Raw genomic sequence first — 27,028 nt, forward strand, 5'->3', positions numbered from 1 at the left:
TCAGATAAGTTTGTTGGTTTCAAGTTTAGTTTCATAACTTACAACCCATGACTTCAGTCGACTAAATATCTAATTAATTGTTTACTTCACTTATTAAATTAAGTTATTTGGTAACATGATTAGCTTATTTGCATATACTAAATGCATGCACTGCATTAAGGTTAAAATTCTCCAGAAATACTTTTCTTATATGAAAAAAGTTACATGATGGAGGCTGTTATGTGCCGTTTTATAAATAATTGATCTCAGAGGAATCACATGATCTTCTCAAAATTGAAACAATGTTACTTCTCTAATGTTACTGTTCTACAATCTATCAAAGGCAGATATATATAGTTAGATGTACAGTCTTCGTCAAGTGGTCTGCAGCTGAAATATAGCCCTTCAATCCCAGGCGAAACATTAGGTTCAAAGTCTATTATGACCTTCAAATATCGATAGAATCAAATTGTCCTTTTCAGTATGAATTGGTTTATTTGAAAATGAAGAAATGTTTTATGTGAATAGTTAATGATGGATTATAGTAACCATTTTAAGCAAAAATAAACATGAGGAGGTCCTATAACATTTAAGTCACATGTTTGTTTCTGTCTTTTAAAATCAATAAACTTAGGAGAGGGAGTGCAACAAATAAACAAAGAAACAACAACAACAACAAAAAACACTCTAAAAAAATCACTGGTTTGCTGGCAAGTTCATATATTTATAGAATGATTTTTATTTGCCATTTTTATGTTTTGAGATTCATTTCAAATTCACCAGATTTTGTTGTGTTTCACAGCTCAGCTAATATAATATGTATTACATGTTTTATAAGTGTTAACATGTTTTAATGTAACCATGAAGAGCAGTCACACTAATGTTTTTAACATTTGATGATTTGATTTGTTAATGTTGAATCCTTCATGTAATAAATTTTTTCACGATTGTGTGTATTAGGTCAGACACTGTATCTTTTATCACATGCTACCTTCCTGACTGACGAGAAACTGATTGGAATAGGACAACAGGACTTTTCACCTGCAGTGCAACTTGACCAGTGACAGTTCAGTTGGAGGTTTGGATGTGCTATGCTAGTTGTGGCTAATGTAGCCTGAAGCATCTAACCTTAAGCACAGATGAGGAGCGATCTACAGCGGTCCTGTGAGTTCACTTCTCTCTGACTCCACACCCCCAGATTTTTTTCATTTTCAAACTTGTAGTCTTCATCCCTAACTGACGCTGACTAAAGTGACAATTGAGGACAGTTATCAGACTTCACACAGCTCCCTCTGCAAACACCAAAGCCTTCACACTCTTCAGACTTTTTTCACATATGCAATTTTTTTCACATATGCAGAGTTCCCTTTAACACTTTATAATGTGTATTTATTACATTTTCTGTTAATTCTAAGAAAAAGAGAACATTTTGATGGACTTAAGACCAAAGTTTTATTCTGAGCAGCCTTATGCATACCAGCCCTGGACTACTGACTTGTTGACTGACAGTGATGGATCACAGGGATTAGGGTAGGACTGATAAAGTTGTCATCATGTGACATAGGGACATGTCACATGATGACAACTTCCTCATAGTGAGATAGGTTTAATCAGTTACTTTTATATTTTTGGCTGAACATTTTAGTATATCTCTGTCCCTCCCTTCCCTCTATCTCCCGTCAGTGAAGCTGAGCAGGGCAGAGGACCAACAATAGACGGGATCCCTACGTTTCTTCTAGGCCCTTTCAAGTCACACAGAAAAAGGATGTAGGTCCTCATAGACCTGCTCTTCACTCGCTGTGCTTCCTGCCAGCCTGGTGGGAAATGTTTTTTTCAGGTTAGGCATACAGCCAACATTCCCTCCAAAATCAAATGTGTTTGACAGCCATGTGATTTTTAGACTTCCCTCCAGCATTTTGATGAAAGATGACGGCCACAGGTTTCACATGTAAGGCACGTTTTGATAAAGAGACTGTTGCAATACAATGATACTTTAACGTGAAATGAGAAATAATTTATTTTGATTATGTATATTCACACACAAATGTCTTCGATGCATATCCTTTAAACATATATGACTACCCTTTTTATGTACATTTTATTGCATACAGTATATGCTTCGTATGCACCTTATACACACCTGTGTATGACAATTAAAACTGCAGTTACTGATGGAGTTTGGAGTAATTTAGAGTCACTCTGTTTATCTATGGAATACACGGATTGCTCACTGTTCAGTTGAAAGGTACAGCCTGACCCTCAGGGATAAAACAAACCACTTGGTACCAGGCAGTTGTCCTCATCCCTGAGCTGCAATCTATCTCACCAATTAATTATGGAACTAAGTATATGTATGGGTTTTATCCCCTCACTTCTGTACTCACTAAGGGGTATAAATGCTCTACTAAGTATTGTGCTTTTTGCTCATTGTCATACATTGCTCATGCTGTATGACTTTTGATCTGATAGAGAAGTTAGTGTTCATGAACTGAAGATAATAGAGAAATATTCTTGCACCTGGAGGAACGCCAGCAACGGCAGCGGCAAAACAAGCATCAAAATCAAAATCAACCGCAACCCGTCCTAGTTCCACCACCACCTCCTCAACAATGCCCTCCTCCTTATCAGCATTTGCAGGAAGAGATAGAGTGACTGGGAGCAGTGGTAATTGACTCAGGCGACAGACCGTATAAACCAACCACACTCTGGGACAGTCCAACCCCATCAGCTCCCGCCTGCCAGTTAATGTCACCAAGCCACACCAGTGCTGGAACACCTTATAGGGAAGGGAGGTCCTCCGTGACACAAGCAGTCAATCATGGGACAGTTCATGAAGTAATGAATATGCCTATGATGGAAGTGGCGTCCGGAGATGGCGACACTCAGCCAATCTACAGACCGTGGACATACCAGGACAGAGGCAGCCAGCCTTTTGGCTCCAGTCGCCAATGATTGCAGAAAATTTGCCAGTCAGTTGATGTCAGTTGCATGTTACATGTGGGACTCTGGCAGACTATCTCTCATCGAACAGCAAACCGTTCATGCTGAAAAAATTTCGAAAACTTGCCATGCTTGAGAAAGCGGCAGAGGAAGCAAATTGCTGTCTCCCTACTGTCTTGTTAATCTCATGGGCAGAGATCTGATGTGCGTGTTGGGCATTGTAGTTATGTCAACACCAGAAGTCTTCATAGTCACCAGAATGACATCTGAAGCCTCATTTGTGAAGTATTCACCAGATAGTTTACTGTATGCTTATCAGTGCAAGTTTCCTCACATGGCACTCAGTTCCATGAATGATGCATTGACACAAGAAGCAGGAAAACTCTTCACATCCTCAGACACAGATCACATGAAGCCTCAAGACTTCCACTGCACATTGCATTTTTCATTTGTAACAGGACAGAGATTATGAAGATAAATGGTACAGAGGAAGGCGAAATGACATCCTGAGAATTAACTGGCTCTATTGGAGGAGTGATCGCTGTGCTGCCTCTGTTGTTTTGCCTGAAATAACTTTTCAAAGATTGTTTCATATCATGGGTTCTGACCCACATGTGTCACTGGTGAAACCTAGAGACAGACAATGGAAAGACCTTGGGCCCTGGACCAGGAAGTACAATAATGCAACATGCTTGGAAAGGACATCAGATCCACAAGTCGACTATCACGCAGGCCTAAGGGTACAACGCAAAAGATTCTTGTCAGTGGTAAATGCACAATGCACAGGCGAGCTTTTACTAGAGGAAGACTACACACTTTCTGACTTCATGAGACACGAAAGAAAATACACATTTGACTCAAATTTATTTTTCGTGTCCGACACATTTCAAATTTCTGAATTCAAATTGCCTATGAGCCCAAAAAAAATATGACGTGGTACTAATGAAGGTTATAGAACCCATTGTTATCAAGCCAAAATCGTCATTCAGGCCTCGTTAAAATCAATATTCACTGAGACAGGAAGCTGTAGTGGGCATCACACCTTTATTTAACTCCCTCCTCAAAGCCAGAGTTATTGTGCCATGTGAAACCTCTCCTGTGGCACGTCAATTTTTCTTCTCAAAAAGATTAGAGATGCTGGCCAGCCAGACGAATACCGCTTTGTCCAGGACTTTCAGAAATGCTGCAGTTTTAGTTCATGCTCCAAATATTCCAAATCCATACACAATCCTGTCTCAAATTCCACTAGACAGTAAGTGGTTTTCTGTTGTTGATTTGGCAAATGCATTCTTGAGCATTCTAGTACACAAAGACAGTCAATTTTGGTCTGTGTTTAAATTTGAAGGAAAACTGTATACGTTCACACATCTATGTCAAGGTTACTGTGGATGTCCAGACATATTTAATGCAGCATTAATGGAAATTCTTGAAACTCTCATTTTGCCTATGGGTGGCGCCCTACTGCAGTATGTTGATGATCTGATGATCTGTTAACCAACACAAGAGGCATACGCGCGAGACAAATTGGTTCTACTGAAACATTTGGCTGAAAACCGCCATAAAGCAAGCTTGTCAAAACTCCAGCGGGTTTCTCAACAATTTTAGATTAGAGCATGATGGGAGTGTGTGTGACTTACTTTCCCACTGAAAGCCTGCTGGTTGTGCTTCTGCTTTTTTGATCGGCCTGTGATGGCAGATGACCTGAGAACAACCTTCTCTGGTTGGCCATTGTAAATATTTTAAATAATGGTGACAGGACAAAGAGGACTGCTAGCTCTCTGTCCAACAAACACACACACGTGCATGCAGACACACACACACACACACACACACACACACACACACACACACACACACACACACACACACACACACACACACACACAAACACACACACACACACACACACACACACACACAAACACACACAGACATACATATTTGGGAATGTTTATAGACTGCAGGATTGATAACTGTACTGTTCAAGTACTAAACACATATAAACTTGTTGCACACTTGCACAGACCCCTGGATCTTGCACATACAGTTCAAATTAATGCTCACTCGAGCATGCGCTCTTTCACAGAAAGGCACGCACACATTACAAACACGTCTGTTCTCACTTAAGGTTTATAAATGGTTGTTTAGATTGACCCTGTGGCCACTATACATTCCAGCTTTTTCTGGACGGTCTCCCAGTCTCGGCCCCAGATGGTCAACTCATCACAGGTCTCCCTCGCTCTGCTGGCAATGCAGTGTGTATCATTTGATCACTTGTCCCCTCATGCATTTAGTTATATTTACATAGTTTGGTTTAGTGTGAACTCAGTCCAACTCGAACTGTAAGTCCCCTACTGAAAGTCCCAATGGCCTTGCCTCTTGATGTAAGACTCGAAGAAATGAGCCTCAGTCAGTGGACAGGATGAAGCAGAAGCTCCAAGGAGGTTCTTTGTACACTTCTGTGAATCCAAATCTTTTCCCCAAAGCTAGAGATAAGTTACAGAAGAGTTTAGGTTCACTAGTTTTCTTACCTGTTCAATTTACAATTCTTAAGATTTTCACGAAATCAGACCCTGTTTTTGATACTGTTTATCAACTGCACTTTTTCAGCAACAGCCATCCAACATTTTACACTCTTTAATTACCTCTAGTTTAGAACAAAGCAGACAGATTAGTTCTTCATTGGTGTTTCCATGCTAATGTGTGTGAGATACATGAACCATTATCATGGCAAATGGTGGGGGTTAAATTAAAATCCTGTCTTCTCTTATTCAGCAAAATGTCATTTGGAATAATACACTACACTTCTTTTGTGAAAAACTAGTATATACTGATTTTTGTCACAGGTATAACTATACTATGAGTAAGTATTGGTCATCTGCTGGTGCCATATCAACAAACAAATTGCATAATGAAAACTGTTCTTCACGGAGCTTCTGCCTTGAATGCTACCAAACAACATAAAACAGATCAGAGGTAGATTTTCTTTTAGAAAGTCGCTAAAACAAAGATCAATGAAACTCACATAGATGTTACTTTTATTTGTTTACTATCGAAACATGGGCTGGATTTTATTGTGAGGCAGGAAACCCAATGTATTTGTCAATGAAGTTAGTGATATACTGTAAGTCCCAAGCATGTGACCATGCAAACAAAAGCTAAAATAAACTGGCAAGAAAATGTTACACTGTTGCTGCACTGACTCCTCACTGCAGAATTTAAGTATTTTAATTTAAAGTAGTAATTTAAAGTAGTTTCATACTTAGTATAGCCACATATTCATTTTTTTCAACCATAATAGCTGTAAAACAAAAATATATTTAATACAGGCTTTTAATTGTAGCAACAAGTCCAAAAGTACAAAATAAGCATATAGTCCTGGTTGAAATTATTGGCACCCCTGAATTTTAAGTACAGAATTTAGAATATCTTCAGAAATAAATGCAAATTGACCAACTTTGTATAATCAAAATATTTTAATGAAATGTCCAAGTTTACTAAACAAAAGAAAAAAAAAAACTTGTATAATAGTGAAATAATACAAACACAAAATGCACCCCAGACACAATTATTGGTACCCTTCACTAATATTTGGCAACAATGACAGCCTCTAAAGATTTCTTGTAGCCATCTTGAAGCTTCTTATACCTGTCTGCTGGCAGTTTCTGCCACACTTCCATTGCTATGCGTTCAACCTCTTTTAAGTTTGCAGGAGTCATTTTCGTATTGGCACATTTCAGTTCTCTCCAAAGATTTCTAATGGGATTTATGTCAGGACTCATTGTTGGCCAGTTTAAAACCGTCCATCTTTCCCTTTTCAACCATTCTTTTATGCTGCTGGATGTGTTCTTTGGGCCATTAACTGCTGAAAGACCTGGGACCTTCGCCTAAAACCTAGTTGTCTGACACTGGGTAACACGTTTCACTCTAAAATGCCTCAGTAATCTTCTGATTTCATTATTCATTATATTCATTCAGTGCCTCCAGTACCAGAGGCAGCAAAGGAAGCCCCAAAGCATGATACAACCTCCACCATGTTTTACTGTAGGTAGGGTGTTCTTTTCCTTATGGGCTTTATTTTTCGTCACCTATAAACAAACTTATGCACTGCATTCCCAGCGAACTCTACTTTGGTTTCATCTGTCCATAGAACATTATCCCAGAGAGACTGTGGCTCATCTATGAAGGTTTTTGTAAACACTAGTTATGCCTTTTTGTGCGTTTCTTTCAATAGTGTTGTCCTCCTTGGCCTTCGACCATGGAGCCCTACTTGGTTTAGTGTGTGGTGTATGGTACAGGCTACATCCACTACTCCAGATTGCTCCAGGTCAGCCTGAGCTCTTTATATGTCTTGCGTGGAGGTTTTTCTACAATCAGCATCAACCTTCACAGACTTTTATTGATTTTCTTCTTAGCGCCACGTCCTGGAACTGTCTTAACAGTTTTAAGACTGTGAAACTTCTTGATAACATTACAAACTGTTGAAACAGGGATTTCAAGATCTTTGCCAATTGCCCTGTAGCCTTTGGAATTGTTGTGTTTTTTGATAATAGCATTTCTGATGCTCTCAGACAGGTCACTTGTCTTCACCATTGGGAAAAAGAAACATGGAAACAATCAGCCTCTTTTTATGCAGTGAAACCATCATTCATTGGTTAATTCAGGTCATGGGGACAATGAAAATTAAGCTCAGGGGAATCTTATTTGTTTTTTATTTTGTTTGAAGAAGTAATTTAAATTCATCAAAAGGGTGCCAATAGTTGTGTCAAACGTACATTCTATGTCTGTATTTTTTATTTCACTATATGAAAGGATTTTTTCTGTTGTTGCTGTTCAGTAACTTTGGACATTTTATTAGATATTCCGATGATACAAAATAGGTTAAATTGCATTTATTTCTGAAGATATTCTAAATTCTGTACTTAAAATTCAGGGTGCCAATCATTTCAATCAGGACTGTACAAATTTAATTCTATTCAATTCAATTCAGTTTTTTTTATACAGCTCCAAATCACGACATACATTATCTCAAGGCACTTTACAGAGTAAGGTCAAGACCTTACAATATTATAGAGAGAAACCTAACAGTTCCCATCATGAGCAAGCACTTGGTGACAGTAGACAGGAAGAACTGCTTTTTAACAGGAAGAAACCTCCATCAGAACTGGATTCAGGGTGGGTGGCCTTCTGTCTCGACCAGTTGAGTTGAGAGGTCATAAGCCTATAGATTTCATCGGCGACCAGCTTGCTGGTTAACAATTGTATGCCGAGACCGAATCTATTTCTGTGTATTTCCTAACCGCTCTGATGTCTGACACCTGAAACAGAAAAACATGTAAAGAGATAAACCATATTGTCAGTTTGGCTGCATTAAAACACAGTATAGATGACCATGGAAAGAGACAAAACATAGGTTTAATAGCCGGGTACCACCGTTGCGAAGCAACATGGGAATTACATTTTGACATTTGAGGCTGGATTAAACCACTTCCTCGTTCAGTAGTCTGACAACGGAAACAGAAAGATATGTTAATGAGAACAACTATATTGTGAATTTGGCTGCATTAAGACCCAGTATACAGTATATGATCAGGCAGGCTGTAGGAACAGAATGGACATTCAACAGGCTGATGGCTGTTAGTCTACTGAGTTGTCTCTGTAGCCTTCTCCTTTTTTTGAGAGAATAACCAGGGAGTTTTAATTTTTTTTTCTCATTCTGGATTCATATCTCATTTCTGCTTTCCCTTGTGTGATTTAATATAAAAAAATGTCAATGTAAAAAAATCAAGGTGTGTGAGTCACTGTAAAAAGTGGTGAACTTTTTATTTTTCATCCTAATATTTGGTTTCAGAGGTGGCGATAGCTCTCTCTCTTTCTCTCTTCTCTCTCCCTCCTGAAGTTGTCCAAGGTGCTGGAGCCTGTTTTTGCAGGGGCTGGGAGTCCCGATGTGTGTGAGGGTTAGACTGAAGGGCCATTAGTAGAACAATGGGATACGTTCTTTCAGTTTGATGGCTCGGACACTATGGCTTCTTTGTCTACATAAACCAGTTAAAGCTGCAGGTGTCAAAACATTTTCATGTTGTTAGCATAAAGATCTAAACTCCACACTGCTGGCTGAGACATCCATCAGATCCCCATTTTACAATCATGTCCTGTGACAAAATAAACAATTAATAAAGGTTAATGACAACAGCTGTACTGTGTGATGCAGAAAACCTCGCAGAAAAGTTATGAGTCTGCATCAAGGCACATCCCCTCAGATCAGAGGAAAGCTGGATCTCTGCTGTGAAAACTAAGTCGGTTTAAGCTATGGATAATGTGAAATAATTTCTACAACCACCTCCCGGCCTTCCCTTTACAGGCTGCACTTAACATTTCCAAGACAAGAGAACCTACAGGTGTGAATGGATGTCTCTTTTTCTCTGATAGTTCCAAGGTGCACTGGCGGTTTTTTATCATGAATATACAATTTAAAATATTTCCCTCACTTTTAAGCCACATTATGGGAAGCCGAGTAAACCATGTATTTAGGAAATTTAAAAGTAAGCAGTTAACCACAGTCTGGACCAATCTGAGCAATGCAACAGCATAATAATATAATGCAACCCAGTCAAAAACAATTAAATGGTAAAATCTGTACAATGTTCACTGACAATGTATTTGTTTTCAGAAAAATTATCTAATCTTGTGGTAGCGTACAATATCCACTTCTAGTCTCAACACCACTTAATAAACAGTTTTTGACCAGTCCAAATTGTGTGACTACTTTGGCAAAGACCATGGACTTTTGAGTTATGTATTATTTACTATTTATTACAAGCCATTTGACTGATAGAGCATGGTGTACTTAATTAAAACCTAGGACGTCCCTCAGTTTTCCATGTAAATATTGTAGATCTTTGACCTTTTAACAGGTCCCATCTCCCTTTCATTTGAAAAAAATTGGGTGTATTGAACTGTCAACATTTTGGCAGCTTTCATATATTAGGAAGCCCATTGTTTAAAGAAACAATGTTAAGACTCGAATCGCAAACATGTGTCTAACCACTTGACCCAGTGATTTTATCTGTGACAGCAAATGTATCTGTTGGAAAAATTCTTACCCTTTATGCTCATGACTGTGTAATCACCTCGTATTGACCTTGTATTATTACTTGTGTGAGTATCTGTACAACTCTCTCGTGACAACAGAGGCTGCGCCCAGGGGAGGAGGTGAATACCAGAGAGGAACAGGGCACTCTTGTTCCTCTCCTCAAGGCCATCTCACTTGTCTGTATGATAAGCAAAGAACTATCTTTACCATGTGTGTGATATATGTCAGCGAGAATGCAAGTCTCTGCACATCTGGCATTATAAAATTCTCATGTGAACTCTGTATTTTTGAACATTTGCACTGCAGACTCTCTGTGTGTAACTTGTTCCCTTGCTGCAAGAATGAACAACCTACTCTTATGAATTTCAGACGGTGTTCCTGAGTTTGTTTTAGAATTTTTCTATCAACTTGGTCCTTCGAGCCGGATCTCAACAGCCCCTCCACTGTCCAGACCAACAGGACCTGAGAACCGTGCACGGGGGAGTCTGGGACTCCTGAGTAAAAAGACCTCCAGTACAGAGTTTTGCTGTTAAAAAGAGGCCAGGGCCTGCTGGACTATGGGGGGTTGATGAGATCCATGAACAGTGATACCAAGATGTCTGATTCATAAGGTAGCATTTTAAAATAAGATCAGGGATCTTAAAAATATCCCTGATATCAGGGATCTCCCCAGGGGTTCGAGTCCCCTGGTGACAAAAGAGAGGTCTGAGGCCGGTAAAAGGGTTGAGCAGGACCAATAGTCCATAGTCTATGTGAGAAGACTACAGAAATAAATAACTCCGTGTGCATGTTAAAAATAGAGAGAAAAATAAATAAATAAATAAATAATTTAAAAGAAAATTTAAAATAATTCAGGGAACTATAATTAGTAAACTAGGTTTACTAAAAGTATTTTTCCGAAAATGTGATGTCTTGATGAGTAACAGAGAGGGGAAACCTCACGATGTCAACAAACTCTCTGGCCGTGGAAACCTGAAGGTGATAACTAAAGTGGCGCTCATCAAATAGGACCAGTTGCTCCGGTGAACTCCATACAAACTGGTTGGCCACAAGTAAAAAAAATGGGGAATTGCAGTAGTTGTTGTTCTAAAAAGAACAGTGACAATCTCACTGGAGATGCAAAATTAATGTTCAACAGGCATCAGGATAACATAAAATTCTTAAGAAAATGGGAAAAGAAAGATGGGTTTTCAGGAAAGTTAGTAACAAGCGACTGTCAAGAGTTGGTAAAGGAAATAGAAGAAAAAACAAGGGGAGAGCCTAAAAAGAGAAAATACGAAGGTCTTATGCAAGCAAGAAACTGGTTGGCAGAAGCAAGGAGAAGGCAAGGAGGGATAAAAAAGGGTAAAGAAGGTAGAAAGACGGAAACAAAGATGGAAGCAAGGACTGAAACAAAGACTGAAGTAATGGTCTTGACTGACTGAGAATATGACAATGTAGTAAGGAGAAGTCACAGACCAGACCCCCATTGGGGCCAATGCCAGGTCCTCCACCCTACCCAGAACATAGGCAGACATGGTCTGCAGAATATCCTGACTTAAGACAGTTAGAACAAACAAGTCCTCCAGTACCAGCACCCGTAGCTGCGCCCACAGTTACCCCATTAAAAATGAAGAGAGTGGATGAAGGATGAAATTTAAGATCAGGAAACACAGGGTCTGTCTGGAAACTTTTAAATACGTTTGGCAAGTGTTCTAGAACGTTGCAAACACGCTGAAAGTCATTTAAAAAAAATAATAATAATAAGAGAAAGTGTTCACTGCTGAGGAAGGAGAGACTGTGTATTTTCAAGCAGAATGGGGCAGGGGGCGTGGCCGGAGGGGAGGAGCTGGTGGGTGGGGAAGAGGACGTGGTCGACCACAAGGTGACGGGGACACCTGTTACGTCTGTGGTAAGCAGGGCCATTGGGCTGCAAAGAAAGAAAAGACTGACTTCGAGGAGGGAGAGGAAATAGCGACGACTGGACAGCATGACTAGAATAAGGTCAGACAAAACTTACATCACGTACAGAATCAGAAAGCACAGGGAAAGACAGTGAAGTGCTGAGCTTACAACATATTGATATAATGTTAAATCATGAAATAATACCATAAGTTACTCTGATGATTGGGAAAAATGAAGTAACATTTTTACGTGACGCCGGAGCCTCACGTACTGTAGTACATCCCGATGACGTACCAGACATAGTTAGATCCTCAGACGTAATCTATCACAGACAACACCAGTAATGGATCCTTGCTAGAAGCTATTCAGTTGACCAGTAAACTAACAATAGGCAAATGTGCAGCGCACACACGCCACACTGACTCAGTTTCCAAAGGAAATCAAAAAGCAGATGAGGAAGCTAGACTCACATAGATTTGCTCGCTGTAAGCACAGAGAAAGTCACACATATAGACCATGATATCTTGATAGACATGCAGAAAACATTACGTAAAATAGAGCAGCACGTGGCAAAAGAAAGGAGCAAAACAAAATGGCAACGGCATCTATGAATAACCATAAAGGCAAACCACTCCTTCTACGTAATTTGTTCAGATATACTGCATTATTGAGCCATTGATGATGTCATGTCTCAACAGGAGGGATGGTACATGCCATAGAGCAAACATTCACAACATATGGATTTACAAAGTACTCTAAAAATTTTTGTTCAATGTGTGAAATCTGTATGAAACATAATCCACATGGTAAACTAAGACCTAGAAGAGGACGGTTTCCGAAACCTGAGTATCCATTCCAACACATTTGTATGAATTTCACTGAACTTAATAAATGTCAAGGAAAGAAATACTGCCTGGTAATAATTGATATACACACGAAATGGGTAGAAATATTTCCCTGCGCACACCCAGACGCACTAATAGATGCAAAAGCCTTGTTTAAAGAAATAATACTGTGATTTGGAATTCCAGAAATAATTTATAGCGATAATGGAACATATTTTGTCAATAATGTCATCACTCTGATAGCCAAGAATCTAAATATATAACTGAAGAATCATTGTGCATACCACCCCCAATCAGCAGGCTTGGTAGAATGATTTAATGGAACTATTAAGTCCAAACTGAGAAAAACTATGAAGGAACTATGGTTTTATTGTTTATTGTTTTCTAGTAATGTTGAATATACATGTGACACCAACAAGCACAGGTGTTACACCATTTGAAATGGTGTATGGGAGACCCTATGTCATCCCACAGTTGAAACCATTCACTTGAACTGATGAAGCAGCAGAAGAGACCTTAGCTAATTAGATGAAAAAGAAAATTTTGACTACCAAAAGTGTTCAATCTGCTAACTCTTTTCCAACACAGGAGCTTGAACAACCAAAATCTACCGTTGTTCCAGGAGACTGGGTGGTCGTCAAAGTCATTAAAAAAAAAAGAAAAAAAAAAGGTGGGAGGGACCATTCCAGGTCCTCCTGAACATGCAAACAGCAGTAAAAATCGCAGAAAGAAGCTCCTGGATCCATCTCTCACACTGCAAAAAGGTGCACAAATTGTCACTGATGGAGTCTACAACTGAGTAACCTGAGCCCGTGAGCCGACATCTCTGTGGTAGAAGTCTGATGAAAAAGAAAGTGACATCAACAGGAGTGCTCTTTGACGCAGGGGGTGATAGACAGTAGGTGCACCCACTTGCAAGAGTCAGTGAAAAAACCAACATCACCCAGAGATATTAGAGGTATACGGGCAAAGGTGAATCTGACAGAGATCCGCCGGTTAAAAACAACTGACGACATGGATAAGCCACGACCATGGCATCCGTTTTTCTGTGGCCTCAGAGGTACCATCTGTTGCTTATTCTCTTTAACACTTATCATTGTGTTCCCTATTATATGTCATGAGTTACAGGGAAACAAGCTCCAACATCCTCTCAATGAGATAACCACATCCACAAACAGATCTCGCCGGAGAAGTGATCAAAGTGGGAAAAAGGTAATTGAAAAGTGGTAAGACAGCACTGACACTAATCTTCACTGAAGGACATTATAGTGTGGCAAGGTCGCTCTAGAAAGGACAAACCCCAGTAGATTGCAAAGAAGGTGATTGTAATCCGTTACTGTTAACTCTCAAAGATCCACAAATGAGTTATAGCGGGTTAGCCCATGAGTCAGGCACCGACCCGATTGGCCAGTTCATTATACGAGTAAATAAAAAGCAGGAAAACATCTTGAATCTGAATAATACTAGCTCCACTATTATTCCAGACCATCCATAGAGAGGCCCTATTGTTACTTATTCAGATCTTACTAATGTAACCATAATGGGTAAAGTAGCTATTGAAACAGGGTTTATTGATACAAATGAATGGCTTCGATGGTTAATTTATACGGCACAAAATAATAGACCAAACACAACCAATTGTCTAGCATGTGCAGCGGCCAGGCCTGGGTTGGGCACAGTTCCATTTCCTCTGAGTCAACACAATTATCCAAATGGATTCCAATGTGTCCTCAAACTGTTCAACTCCCCTAATCCTCCCGCAAATTGTACCACCTTGCACTACCTGTTCCCTCTGACTGCAGTAACCCGGCCACCCTATTTCAGCCCCTATGCAGGAAATTACATCGAGCATCGAGTGAAACGGATCGGAGCACGATGTGGGAGAGCTGTTGTGGTGCAACGTTACGCTGTCAACTAACAGCATAGGCATTCAGGACGACTGGTTAAAAAATCAGTCCACTCCTCGCGCTGATGTGTGGTGGTTCTGTGGAGGAAGGACACTCAGATCCACGTTACCTCATGACTGGAGGGGGAAATGTGCTCTAATCCAACTCGTCATGCCGTTTTATGTATTGCATCTGACTAATCCTGTTGGTTCAAGAAAAATGTTCGAATCACGTAGAGCAAAACGCACAGCAACTTCTCCTCTTGGTTCATTTGATTCACCGACGAGATCGGTGTACCCCCGTAGGGTACCTGACGAATACAAACCTCACAACCAAGTTATCGTGGGATTTGAATCATTATTCCTCTGGTGTGCTACGACCAATAAAAATGTAGATTGGATAAATTACATTTATTATAACCAACAACGGTTCGTGTACTACATACGACATGGGTTTAAAGGTATAAGGGAGCAATTAGAGAAAACTAGCTTAATGGCATGGCAGAACAGAATAGTCCTAGATATGCTCTGAGCTGAAAAAGGAGGTGTTTGCAAAATGTTTGGTGATATGTGCTGTACCTTTATTCCAAACTACACAGCCCCTAATGGAAGCATTACTAGAGCCATCCAGGGTTTGACAGCTCTCTCAGAGGAGCTGGCAGAAAATTTAGGTGTGGACAACCCCTTTACCAGAATGATGGAGAATTGGTTTGGGAGGTTGAGTGCATGAATCTCTTCTTTTCTAGTTTCTATTGCAGTTGCAGCAGCCCTCCTCTCTGTCTGAGAGGAGGGAAGAACACTCAGTGTCTGCATTTACTGTAGGCAAAGCCCACACGCTCTTTGAACCTTGCTGGTTCATGTTATGCAGGGTGTCTCTGCAGAGAGAGACCATGGCATCACACAGTATATTGTTTTCTCTCCATTAGTAGTTTTCATTTTAACCTCAATGTACAATGCATCCATTGCTTCCTTCATTCTATTCAAAATTACATCTACACCAGATTGGTGGAGGTCTTCCGATCTAGCCATGGCAAGTAGCCTTATAGCAGCCAGTTTAGACCTGTATTTTGGATTTATATTTCCAAAGGGTGAAGTACACCATTAACAACTTATTTTTTGATGCAAAGGTTCCTAGTGTATTACAGGTCTCTGTTTCATCTACGTGCAGAACAATCTGCAATGCATTCGGTTTCTCTGAAAATAAGAGATGCAATTTTGCAGAGCACTATCAACAAGGTCATGAAAAAACCTTCCCTGCACCTCTTGGATCCCTTTTCCCCCATAGACAAGACCCTTGTATGTGATAGGAAGTGTTCTAGTCTTTTGACTAATGGTACATAATGAAATGATTTGTGTTTGATGAGAAAGTCTCCACATTTTTTCCTGCATATGTTTCAAGCAATTTGAATTTTCTTTTTTTATTTACTAACTAACAATATTTGTCAGAAGATTTCCTTCCTTAAATGATCCCAATACAAACAACTTGTGACAAGCTTGTGTAATTTACATAATCCCCTCTAGCGTGGATCTGTACATGATCACGATGCTGCCCGACTGACACCTGCTGGGTCTTTGGTGGTGATGAGTGACTCGGTGTCATAGACAGATCTGATTCACCAAAAGTTGATAGGCTGGATTCTGGAAAGACATCCACGGTTGGTCACTATACTAACTTTTGTGTTCTTAGATGTGCTACTGTGCTAAATATTACTTTTAAATCGTAGTATTTTCTCTATTCATTCTCTTTTGTAGTTTGCTCAATTTAAAGAGAATAGCACCAGGGAATACTGACTGAACTTTTCCTGTAGTGGAAAGGAGATTAAATGATTAATGACTTAAGTAACAAAGAAAACATGTCTTACACAAACATTGTTCATTCCTAAGATTCCCAGCTCCCTCGTGATAAGCAAATCTCACCTCCCATCCTCCCTCCAATCATTCTTCTCCGTTCCCCTTCCTCTTCACTGCTCCCCCTTCCCTGGATCCATTTGTGCTAATTTGTATTTCAGCAACATTTACACATGTGCAACTTAATAAAATTAATGCAAGTATAAGACACAGAAAAAAACAAAGCTACATCTTTACGCAGATGTGGAGAGTGTGTGTTGTTGCACATGTACACAGGCAGCAATCTGTCAGTTAGGGTGTAACTTTATTAATTTATGCAATATTTCATTTCTAGCTTTTCAGTCATCTACATCCATGCCTAATTAGAAAAAAATATCATATACAGTACATTGAAATGCAGTGCTAGAGTTAGAAAAAGATAATTGAGAAAACAGTCGCAATTTTGAGAAAAAGAAGTCATATTTACAAGCAAGAAATTGTAATGTAAAAAAAGTAAAAATTCATAATATTGAGAAAAAGATAATTACAAAGTCAGCCTACTATCACTTTAAGAACACATCAAGGATTAAATGAATAAAGGTCTCAGCGGAATATCACTCCAGTTCTCCGATCTTTACACTGGCTTTTTTTCTGTCAAAGAATTGATTTCAAAATACTGCTGATGTTTTATAGGGCACTGGAATGATTAAGGGCCAAAATACATTTATGATCTGCTGCTATGTTATGAACCATCCGGACCCCTCAGGTCATCTGGGACAGGTCTGCTTTCTGTCCCCAGACTCAAAACTAAACATATAGAAGCAGCATTCAGTTTTTATGCTGCATATATCTCGAACAAACTCAGACAGAACTGCAGGTCTACCGCAACTCTCAGTTCTTTTAAATCAAAGTGGAAGACCTTTGTGTTTGCCACTGCTTTTTATTAAGTCAAGTAATTAATAATTTCTTACACTGCACTGTAAGTTTTGCTCTTGTATTTATTATTCATTTTCCATGAACTCTTTCTGATTTCTCTCAGCGCTTTTTAGTATTGTGTTATGTTGCTTTTAAATTTTGTCTTGATGCCCTTTATGTTTAATGCAAAGTCCTTTGAATTGCCTTGTTGTTGAAATGTGCTATACAAATAAACTTACCTTGCCTTGCCTTACTCTGTGGACCAAGACCTTCCTAACAATCCACTTGTTGTTCTCCTTTTAATTACTTAAAAATGCTTCCTAAATTGACCCCCCTATTCCTTAAAAAAATGTAGTCTTCCCCAATGACTCAATAAAGAGTACATAATTTAACGCCCTTTCTATCAATCAAAATGGTCTTTCTCCTCCCAGCGTATTATGATTGGTTTACACTTTTCTAAGATGGCATTCTGTGTTGAGCCTCACTCGAGCAAACCCATTCAACTGGAAATAAATCCAAAAAAAAGAATCAAGGGGTCTCAAAATGCCATTTCATTATGGCCTTAAGTACTTCCTCCCACCTTCATAAATTAGTGTAATATTTAAAATTTAATGTAACTGCACTACCCATAAAACTGCTCATTCTTTTACATATAGTACATATAGTACAGTATTTTCTAGAGTTACTGGCTTCACAGCTAATTTCATATCAATCTCAGTGTGACTGCAATTATTAAAAGGCAATTGTATGCAGTCAACTATGTTAATACATACATAAACAGACAAACATAGACAAAGCAATTAAATTAAAGTAAAGCAGAAAAAATGGAAAATTCGTGAATCAATAAATGTAAAATTCCCTGACTGTATCACGAACTGCCATGAAACTGGGTTGTTTGAGAATTTAAGCTGTGTCATAGAATCTGAGCTGTTACACCTGCACCAGCAGGTCCACTCGGCTCCTTAGTGGATAGTCTGAATCTGGAAGTGACCAATCACCTCACAGGTCAATCAGGATCTTGTTTTTATCCAAATGTACACAAACCTGGCAAAAAGTCCATATAAAAACTTTTTTTTCTCTGTATTTTCTGTATTGAGTCTTTAAGGAGCAGCTACATGTTGGATGTTAAGTAAAACACAGAATACACACAGTACACTGAGGACACTACAAGGACCATGTGCCAGAGCTGAGTTTAAAATGTTTCAGATCAGCCACCTGCAAGCCTGTGTGCAATTTGACCAACAACACAGTGATATTCTTGTCTGTTCACGGCAACACAGTTCTATTATACTGTAAATCAACTATAGAGCCAGTTTTCAAAAACCAAGTTTCAGAGTGAAACTCGCATCATCCTCTAGCCTGTTACAATGACAAACACCAGTCCAGGTGTGTTCATCAAGAGTAGAAACACACTGATTTCTAATTTTTATGTGTATCAGTGATGCTGCTATTTAAACCTGTTTAGTAGCCTGTGAGTGATGGTGCTCAGAGGAGACAGAATGATAAAACTTTTGCATGTGCCTGTGACCATAATCCAAGCCTTTCACCTAAAGGCGGGAACACATTAGGACTGTTGATTAGTAGGATTCCGAACTTAGGTCTTCAGATCCAGTTGCTGCCAGTCTTCTCATAAAGAATTTGTAAAACATTTTTGATATTTTCTACCTCCAGAACTCCAGTGGTTACTGACCAGTCTTCAGTGTGTTGTCTGGTGCATTTATTCAGTTGTAAGGTTTATGCTCCTTCCTGACTGTCAAAGACTAAAACATCTGTGCAAGTTGATGAAAATAATCTTCATGTGTGGTTAGTCCAGTCTTTCAGATAGTCTTCATGGGTGTTCCAAATTAAACAGATTAAGGACACAGTAATAAGTGTATTTTTATCTGAAAATAGTGCAACAGATGAATAACTCCAATGAAATGGCGTCTTGAATTTATGGGACATGACTGCATTCCTTTTTGAACATCAGTCCAAATATTTGTTGAAATTGCTAACCCAAGATATTTTTTTTGAAACCTCTTTGTGGATGGAGCAGATGAAAGCAAATGAGGTGAAAATATTGAAATGAATATATATATATATATCATCAAGTTACTATACCTCCCTTCTTTGACAATAAGAAAGCACTGTCTGAGTTTTATAGGGATTGCAAAACTTTGTCTTTGCTAAATTAATTAATTGTTTTTCAACAGTGGAAAGAACTGTTAGAGAACAAAGACATCTAACTAATGCAACAGATTTATATCAGTGATGTTATAAGCTCAAGCTGTGTGCTTCAACCTGCCATACTACTCCACTCAGTCCTTATACAGAGCATACTGCAGACCTTTTGTCATTTTAAACGCCCAAACCTCACACTGCTGAGTCATACCCACATAGCTATTTTATCTATATTTCAGTTCATTTCCAGCTACAGATCCATATGGGGAAAATCCTGGATGACTTTTAAAGGTGCTATGCTATAGGTAGTGTTTTGTTCTCACCACGGTAAGTAAGTTAGAGATATCCTGCTGATAAATGTAAAAGTCTCTGTCTGGCTGTCTTTCTGCCACCATCTGCCACAAATCGACAGACAGAGATTCCTCCATTTATTTTAACAATGCATTTGCTGTACGAGGGTAACCATGTTTTCTTTTGGAGTCAGACACACCCCTCTGATGATGTCACTGATGATATCATCACAGGTCACACTCCACCTTGACCTTGAAAAGCCAGAGAAATATCTTTGAATTCCAGGCAGACCCTCAGTGCAAAAACAGTGTGTGAGATACAGTAGAGCTCATGGTCTCATTTATGTTAATATATCACACTTGGTATTGACTGATGCAAAGCAAAGCACCATTCATTTATTCTCCAAAAGCACATAATTTTCCTCAATTCACTGGACATTAAGTCACTATGTGTAGGATTTTTACAGTAGTCCTGATCACTGATCTGTATACAAGCTCACAATACCGTGGACGTATTAACCTGTTTGGGGGCCCCAGAGCCAAAACTTTCTGCCAGGCTCCTATTGGCCATAAACCAAGGCTGAACCTGGGACTTTAGGGGTCCCTGGAGGACTAGAGTTCCAGGGCAGTTGCCCACTTTGGCACATAATTGTCACAGTAGCTGTTTCAGTTTGATTTATTTGTGTTGCTCATTCTGCTCCTCCCTTCAGCCTATGCTTACTTTCCTCAGGCCTTTCTAAGGAACTATCTATCCTGCCATTCTTAACCTGTCCATCAGATGCCCTTGGACTTTCCGACCTTTCCTTTACACCTAAACTTCACTTACCAATACACCTGCCCTCATTTTTTTCCCCTTAGTTAGCAAACTAGCATACCAGCCCCTTTCCCCCAGTCATTTACCAGGTCTGCATTGTTGCTATTGCCATCCAGCCACTGTTGTATCCTGTATCCTATTACCCATTCCCTGTTCCTGCCTTCCTGACCTCACACGTTATCAGCTACCTGTATTTAGACCAAAATTAATGTGCCCGCACCGAACTGTAGGTTAAGACATCAACAGCTGAGCCTCAGCGAAAGAGCATGGAGCTAGGGTATTTGTATAACCAACAACCAAAAAAAAAAAGGATGAATAGCTGCTCAGTGAGAACCACACCAATGTAACTTTAAATGTATATAATACTTAATTGAATCTGGAAGTAGATTAATGTGATGAGGTCCACAAAACGGAGCAGAGAGTGAAGGAGACCAGCGTCAGACCAGCTCTCCAATGTCGATTGCGTCCTTTGAGACAGGTTGCTGTGCCGAAGGACATACTGGCAGCTGTAGGTCCCTCTCTCTCTGTGCTCCATGCTCTCCAACCAGCTGGCTCTTTCATTCTTAGTCAGAAGACCTTTAAAGTATTTTCCAAAAACATACAGTATTCTTGACGTTCACCTAATTTAATGCCACTATGTGGAGAATTTTTAGTCAGATTTGAAGTTATTCCAATATTCTGGTGTAAGTATTGGAAGAAAAAATTTGATAGAGTTTTTGATTGAGTTTGTTTGTTGATCGGGGTCATAGGGAGGAAGTCAAAGTTGGGGGTCCTGAAAGTCACTGTATATTGCGATGTCATACTAAATGCTGTGTAACATCTTCGGTCTTTGGAACAAAAATGTAGTGCAATTCTTTCTCTGAAAACATTTAAAAACTTGAGAGCAATGTCTGTGCTATCACATCTGGGTTTATGTTGATAGGAATGACAATGCTGTTCCTTTTATTGTTTTTTTTCTTCTCTCTCTGTTGTCTACTTTTTTGACGAAGGCCCAGTTTGGGTAACCACATGTTTAAAGTGCTTCGCTGATGTTCTTTTTCTCCTTGTCGTTCCCCTCAGTCATTGTGGACACGTTCTGTGCCCGATGGTGTATGGTTCTGATAACCCCCAGCTTCTACTCTAGTGGGTGATTAGAACCCTTGTCATTCCCCTCAGTCATTGTGGACACATTCTTTGCCACATGTTGTAGGGTTCTGATAACCCCCAGCTTCTGCTCCAATCGGGGATTAGAATCAAAGAGTGAATACTGATCTGTGCACCTCACAGTCCAAAAAGGCGAGACGATTTCCTCTGATATCCTCCCGATTGAACTTGATGCTGTTGTCCAATGCATTGACGTGTTCTGTGAAGACCTCCACTTCCTGTGTTTTGATTTTGACCCAGGTGTCATCCATGTACCTAAACCAGTTGCAGGGTGCAGCTCCTGCAAAGGAGATCAGGGATCTGCTCTGTACTTCCTTCATATGCAGATGGGCCACAATTGGAGACAGAGGTGAGCCCATGGCACAGCCGTGCTTCTGTCTGTAGAAACCCTCATTGTACTGGAAATAGGTGGCAGTCAGGCAGACGTTGAGCAGGGCACAGATTGGTCTGGGGTGAGGTTGGTTCTGTTGGAGTGACTTCCTGTAGCAGTCAATATGATGATTATGTCTTTATTGCATAATCATCATCAGCAGGAGGGAGGCAAGAGAACCTTGCAGAATGCAGGTTCCACATAAAGATGTATAATAATAAGACTAATAATAAAACAAGTAATTATAATAATAGGGCTAATAATAATAATAACATTCAGACTAAATATAATAATAATGATAATAATAATAATAATTGAAGCTCTGCCTGTTGAGCAGGATCTTGGGGGCAGTAGGTGGTTTACAGCAACAGATTCTTGAAATACCTGCAAAAAGCGACAGGAGGAGAGAGGAGAGAGATGAGAAAGCACAAAACTACGGGACAGTCTAGGCCTATAGCAGTATAACTACGGGATGATTCAATACAAGCCTGAGCCAGACCTTGGTATAAGCTTTATCAAAAAAGGAAGGTTTTAAGCCTACTTTAAGCTTATTACTTAAACATAGAGAGGGTGTCTTTCTCCCGGACCCAAACTGGAAGATGGTTCCACAGTAGAGGATCCTGATAGCTGAAGGTTCTGACCCCCATTCTACTTTTAGAGAAGCTACTAACCACAAGTAAGCCTGCATTCTGGGATTGTGGTGTTCTAGTGGGGTAAAAGGGTACTATTAGCTCTTTAAGATAAGCTGGTGCCTGACCATTAAGGGCTTTGTAGGTGAGGAGGAGGATTTTAAATTCTATTCTGAATTTTACAGGGAGCCAATGCAGAGAAGCTAAAAAAGGAGGAAACAGGATCTCTTTTCCTAGTTCCTGTCAGTATTCGCGATGCAGCATTCTGGATCAGCTGGAGAGTATTTAGAGATTTGTTGGGACAGCCTGATAATTCGGCATTACAATAATCCCTCTTAGAAGTAACAAAAGCATGGACTAGTTGTTCTGCATCTGTTTGAGAAAGGATGTACTTGATTTTTGCAGTGTTACATAGGTGAAAAGAGGCAGTCCTTGAAGTTTGTTTTCTGTGGGACTTAAAGGAGATATCCTGATCAAAGATAACTCAGAGATTCCTAATGGTGGTGCTGGAGGCCAGGGCAATGCCACTAGAGTAAGTATATCATTAGATAATGTCTTTGAGGTGTTTGAGGCCAAGTAAAATAACTTCAGTTTTGTCTGAGTTCAATAGCAGAAAATTGCTTGGTCTTCCAGTTCTTTATGTCCTTAAGGCAAGCTTAAAGTTTAGCCAAGTGATTTGTTTCATCAGGCTTCATAGACAAGTACAATTGGGTCTCATCAGCATAGCAATGGATGTCTACAGAGTGTTTCCTAATTATATTGCCTAAAGGAAGCATATATATGATGAATAGAATTGGTCCAAGCACAGAGCCTTGTGGAACTGCGTGATTATATAGAGGATTTATCATTAACGTGCACTAACTGAAATCGATCTGGTAATTAGGACCTAAATCAGCTTAGAGCGGTTCCTTTAATGCCATCCTTTAATGGGATGGTCAATAGTGTCAAATGCAGCACTAAGACATAACAAGACAAGTATGGAGACAAGTCCTTTGTCCGATGCAATTAGAAGATTTGTAACTTTCACCAGTGCTGTCTTTGTGCTATGATGCACTCTATATCCTGACTGAAAATCCTCATCATCTGGTTGATGAAAGCTTTCTCAAGGATCTTACAGAGAAAGGTAAGGTTAGATACGGGTCTATAGTTGGCTAAAACATCTGGACCAAGCGTAGGTTTTAAGAAGAGATTTAATTACAGCTACTGTAAAGGACTGTGGTACACAGCCTGTTAATAAAGACGGATCATTATATGTAGTAAAGAAGTACAAATTAAGAGTAAAACTTCCTTAAGCAGCCTCGCTGGGCTGGGGTCTAAGAGACAGGTTGGTGGTATAGATGAAGAAATAGCTGAAGTTAATTGGTGAAGATCGACGGTCTAAATATATATCAGGTTTTACAGCTGTTTCTAAGGTTCTTGTGTTTGAAGATAAATCAGTGCCAGTTGAGGGAATGAGGTGATTAATTTTGTTTCTAGTAAGAATTTTATCATTAAAGAAGCCCATGAAGTCGTGAAGTTATTACTACTGAGAGCTATAGGAACGCAGGGATCAATAGAGCTATGAGTCTCTCTTGTTTGCTTGAATATGCGCGTTTGGGAAGTTAAAACATGGAGCTAGCGTCTGTTGTATTATCTTTTTTTTAGGGGGACAATAGAATTGAGTTTCATTCTCATCGAGCCTGCAGCAAAATCAACAAGATGATCAATTTGGGAGACACTACAGTTAGCATAGGAGTCCTCTGTTACATTTAAACATGGTGGTGAATTAAGTGCATATATAATCACATCCTTAAATTTAGCTACAGCACTATTAGATAGAAATCTAGTAAAGACTTTTATCTAATGGTGTGTAGTCCAGTACCAGGATTTCAAAAGATATCAAATAATGGTCCGATAAAAGAGGATTCTGTGGAAAGACTATTAAATGTTCAATTTCAATGCCATAAGTCAGAATAAGGTCAAGTGTGTATAATGAGGACAATAATGAGAGAAATGTATCGCTAAGGCTATCATTATCAATGTCCACATGAATATTAAAATCATATATATTTATCTAATTTATCTAATAAGGACTAAACTTGATTAAAACTCAGAGAATTCAGATAAAAATTCAGAGTACGGTCAAGGAGCGTGGTACACTATAACAAACAGAATAGGCCTTAATGATTTCCAGGTTGGGTGTGTAAAACTAAGAGCCAGGCCTTTCAAATAAGTTATAATTGAGTTTAGGTTTAGGGTTGATTAATAGGCTTGAGTTGAAAATGGCTGCAACTCAACCTCCTCTGCCGTTGCCTCGAGGAATGTGAGTATTAACATGACTGGGAGGAGTGGATTGATTTAAGTTAACATATAGATCATGACACAGCCAGGTTTCAGTAATGCAAAATAAATCAATATGATCATCTGATATTAGATCGTTAACCAGTACAGCTTTAGATGGCAGAAATCTAATGTTTAAGAGTCCACATTTAATCCTCCTATTTTGTTGTATTTTTGCATTGATGCTCTTAATTTATATTAGGTTTTTAGAAACACCAGGACCTGGATGACTAAGAATCTTCACAGAGAACAAGGAACTTATTGTTTTTGTGGAGATTATCATTATTAGGGCCTGAGCACTGAGGTTGCCAGGGCCAAAACAGCCCCTTAATGAAGAGATATATAACAATAAAAACAATAAAATGTGGAAAATATTGAATAAATATAATAAGTGACAAGCATGTCTGCGAATCAAGGAGAGCACGAACACTGTATGACGATATCATCTAGCATACACTTAAAATGACCTACTAAAACAAACCTGTGTAATTTCAATACATCTTGAAATTTATTCCATTTATTTGATGTGAGAAGACTAAAAGGTATCAATCTATCTATCTGAGGAGTTTCAAGGGATAAAAAAATTCTGTGAGCTTGTTTGATGACAAATTTATTTGTGTCTTAGAAGAGAAGTGAGGTAGAGGGGTAGCTTGCCCAACAACGCCTTATAAACAAAAAGGAGGCTGTGTTGTTCCCTTCTATCACTCAGAGAAGAGCATCCCACATTCTGATATAGTTCACAGTGATGAGTTGAGTGATAAATCAATCCCCAGCAATAAAACGTAGAGGTAAACTGGTGGTAAACTGTATCTAATAATTTCAGTGTGGATGGGGCTGCATGCATAAACACAATATCACCATAATCAAGACTGATGTTATAGTTGATTGAACATTATCATTCTGTTTCTAAAGAGAAACTTAGAAAACAATAGTATCTGCATAAAAATGTGCTTTGCAGTTGTCCACTGAGGCACACACATCATCAATATACAACGTAAACTACAATGTCCCTAAAATTGAACCTTGTTGCACACGTCTGATTTCAGTCTTGTGTCATCTATGCACTGCTCTGAAAACATTTAAAGGATGCTTCATCAAAACCCAGCAAGGCCAGTTTATCCAGTAGTCTGTGATTGACAGTGCAAAAAGCCTTTGGCAAATCAATAAACAAAGCTGCACAATGTTTCCTACTATCAAGAGCAGGCTTCATTTACAATGACAACCACAATAGCTGCTGTAATGGTGCTATGGCAAGTTCTGAACCCAGGTTGATAGGGTCTTAAAATAAAATTTGCAGACAAGAAAGCACTGAGCTTTTCATTTACAAAAGATTGCAACAATTTTGCTAAACATGGGAGTTTGGAGGTATGTCTAAAGTTTTTCAGATCATTTGTATCTCCTCCTTCACGCAGAGGAGTCAGTTAGGCTGATTTCCAGACTTGGGATTGAACTAAGAAGGGCGTTAAATTAAGAAATTGTGTTAAAGGCTCAGCAATGATGGGAGCTTTTAATGCACTTGGAATTACACAAACCATGGTGAACTTCAAAATTGTTAATTGGTCTAAATGAAAAAGAAACTCTTCTTGGAAGTAAGACCCCCTCTTCCTCTTAAATAGTGATAGAGACATTATCACGACCCTCTAGTGTCTCATCAACGCCACTGAGTTGATCAAACAAAGAGCTTGATTTGATAAAGTGATCATTAAGAGCTAAGAGCAGGATGGACATTTCTATGAGTACTTTTTTGGGCTGCGAAACTATTAATGAAGTTTTTGGGTTTTTTTTGTTACAACCACATTAGTAAACATAAATAAATAAGTAAGCTATACAATAGATAAATAAATAGAATGATAAATCTAAGGTGTGGAACAGGAAGCAGGAACAGGTGAATGCATATTAACCATAAAAGCTTTAACAACAGTGACTTTAAAGTAT

General features: G+C 39.1%; 1 pseudogene; it reads right to left on the bottom strand.

The window, feature by feature from the left end:
• Positions 1 to 10,415: 10,415 nt before the first annotated feature.
• On the bottom strand, positions 10,416 to 25,241 carry LOC120783563 (annotated as a pseudogene).
• Between the last annotated feature and the right edge of the window lie 1,787 nt (positions 25,242 to 27,028).

This window comes from Xiphias gladius, chromosome 3 (genome assembly GCF_016859285.1).
Source record: "Xiphias gladius isolate SHS-SW01 ecotype Sanya breed wild chromosome 3, ASM1685928v1, whole genome shotgun sequence".
NCBI lineage: Eukaryota > Metazoa > Chordata > Actinopteri > Istiophoriformes > Xiphiidae > Xiphias > Xiphias gladius.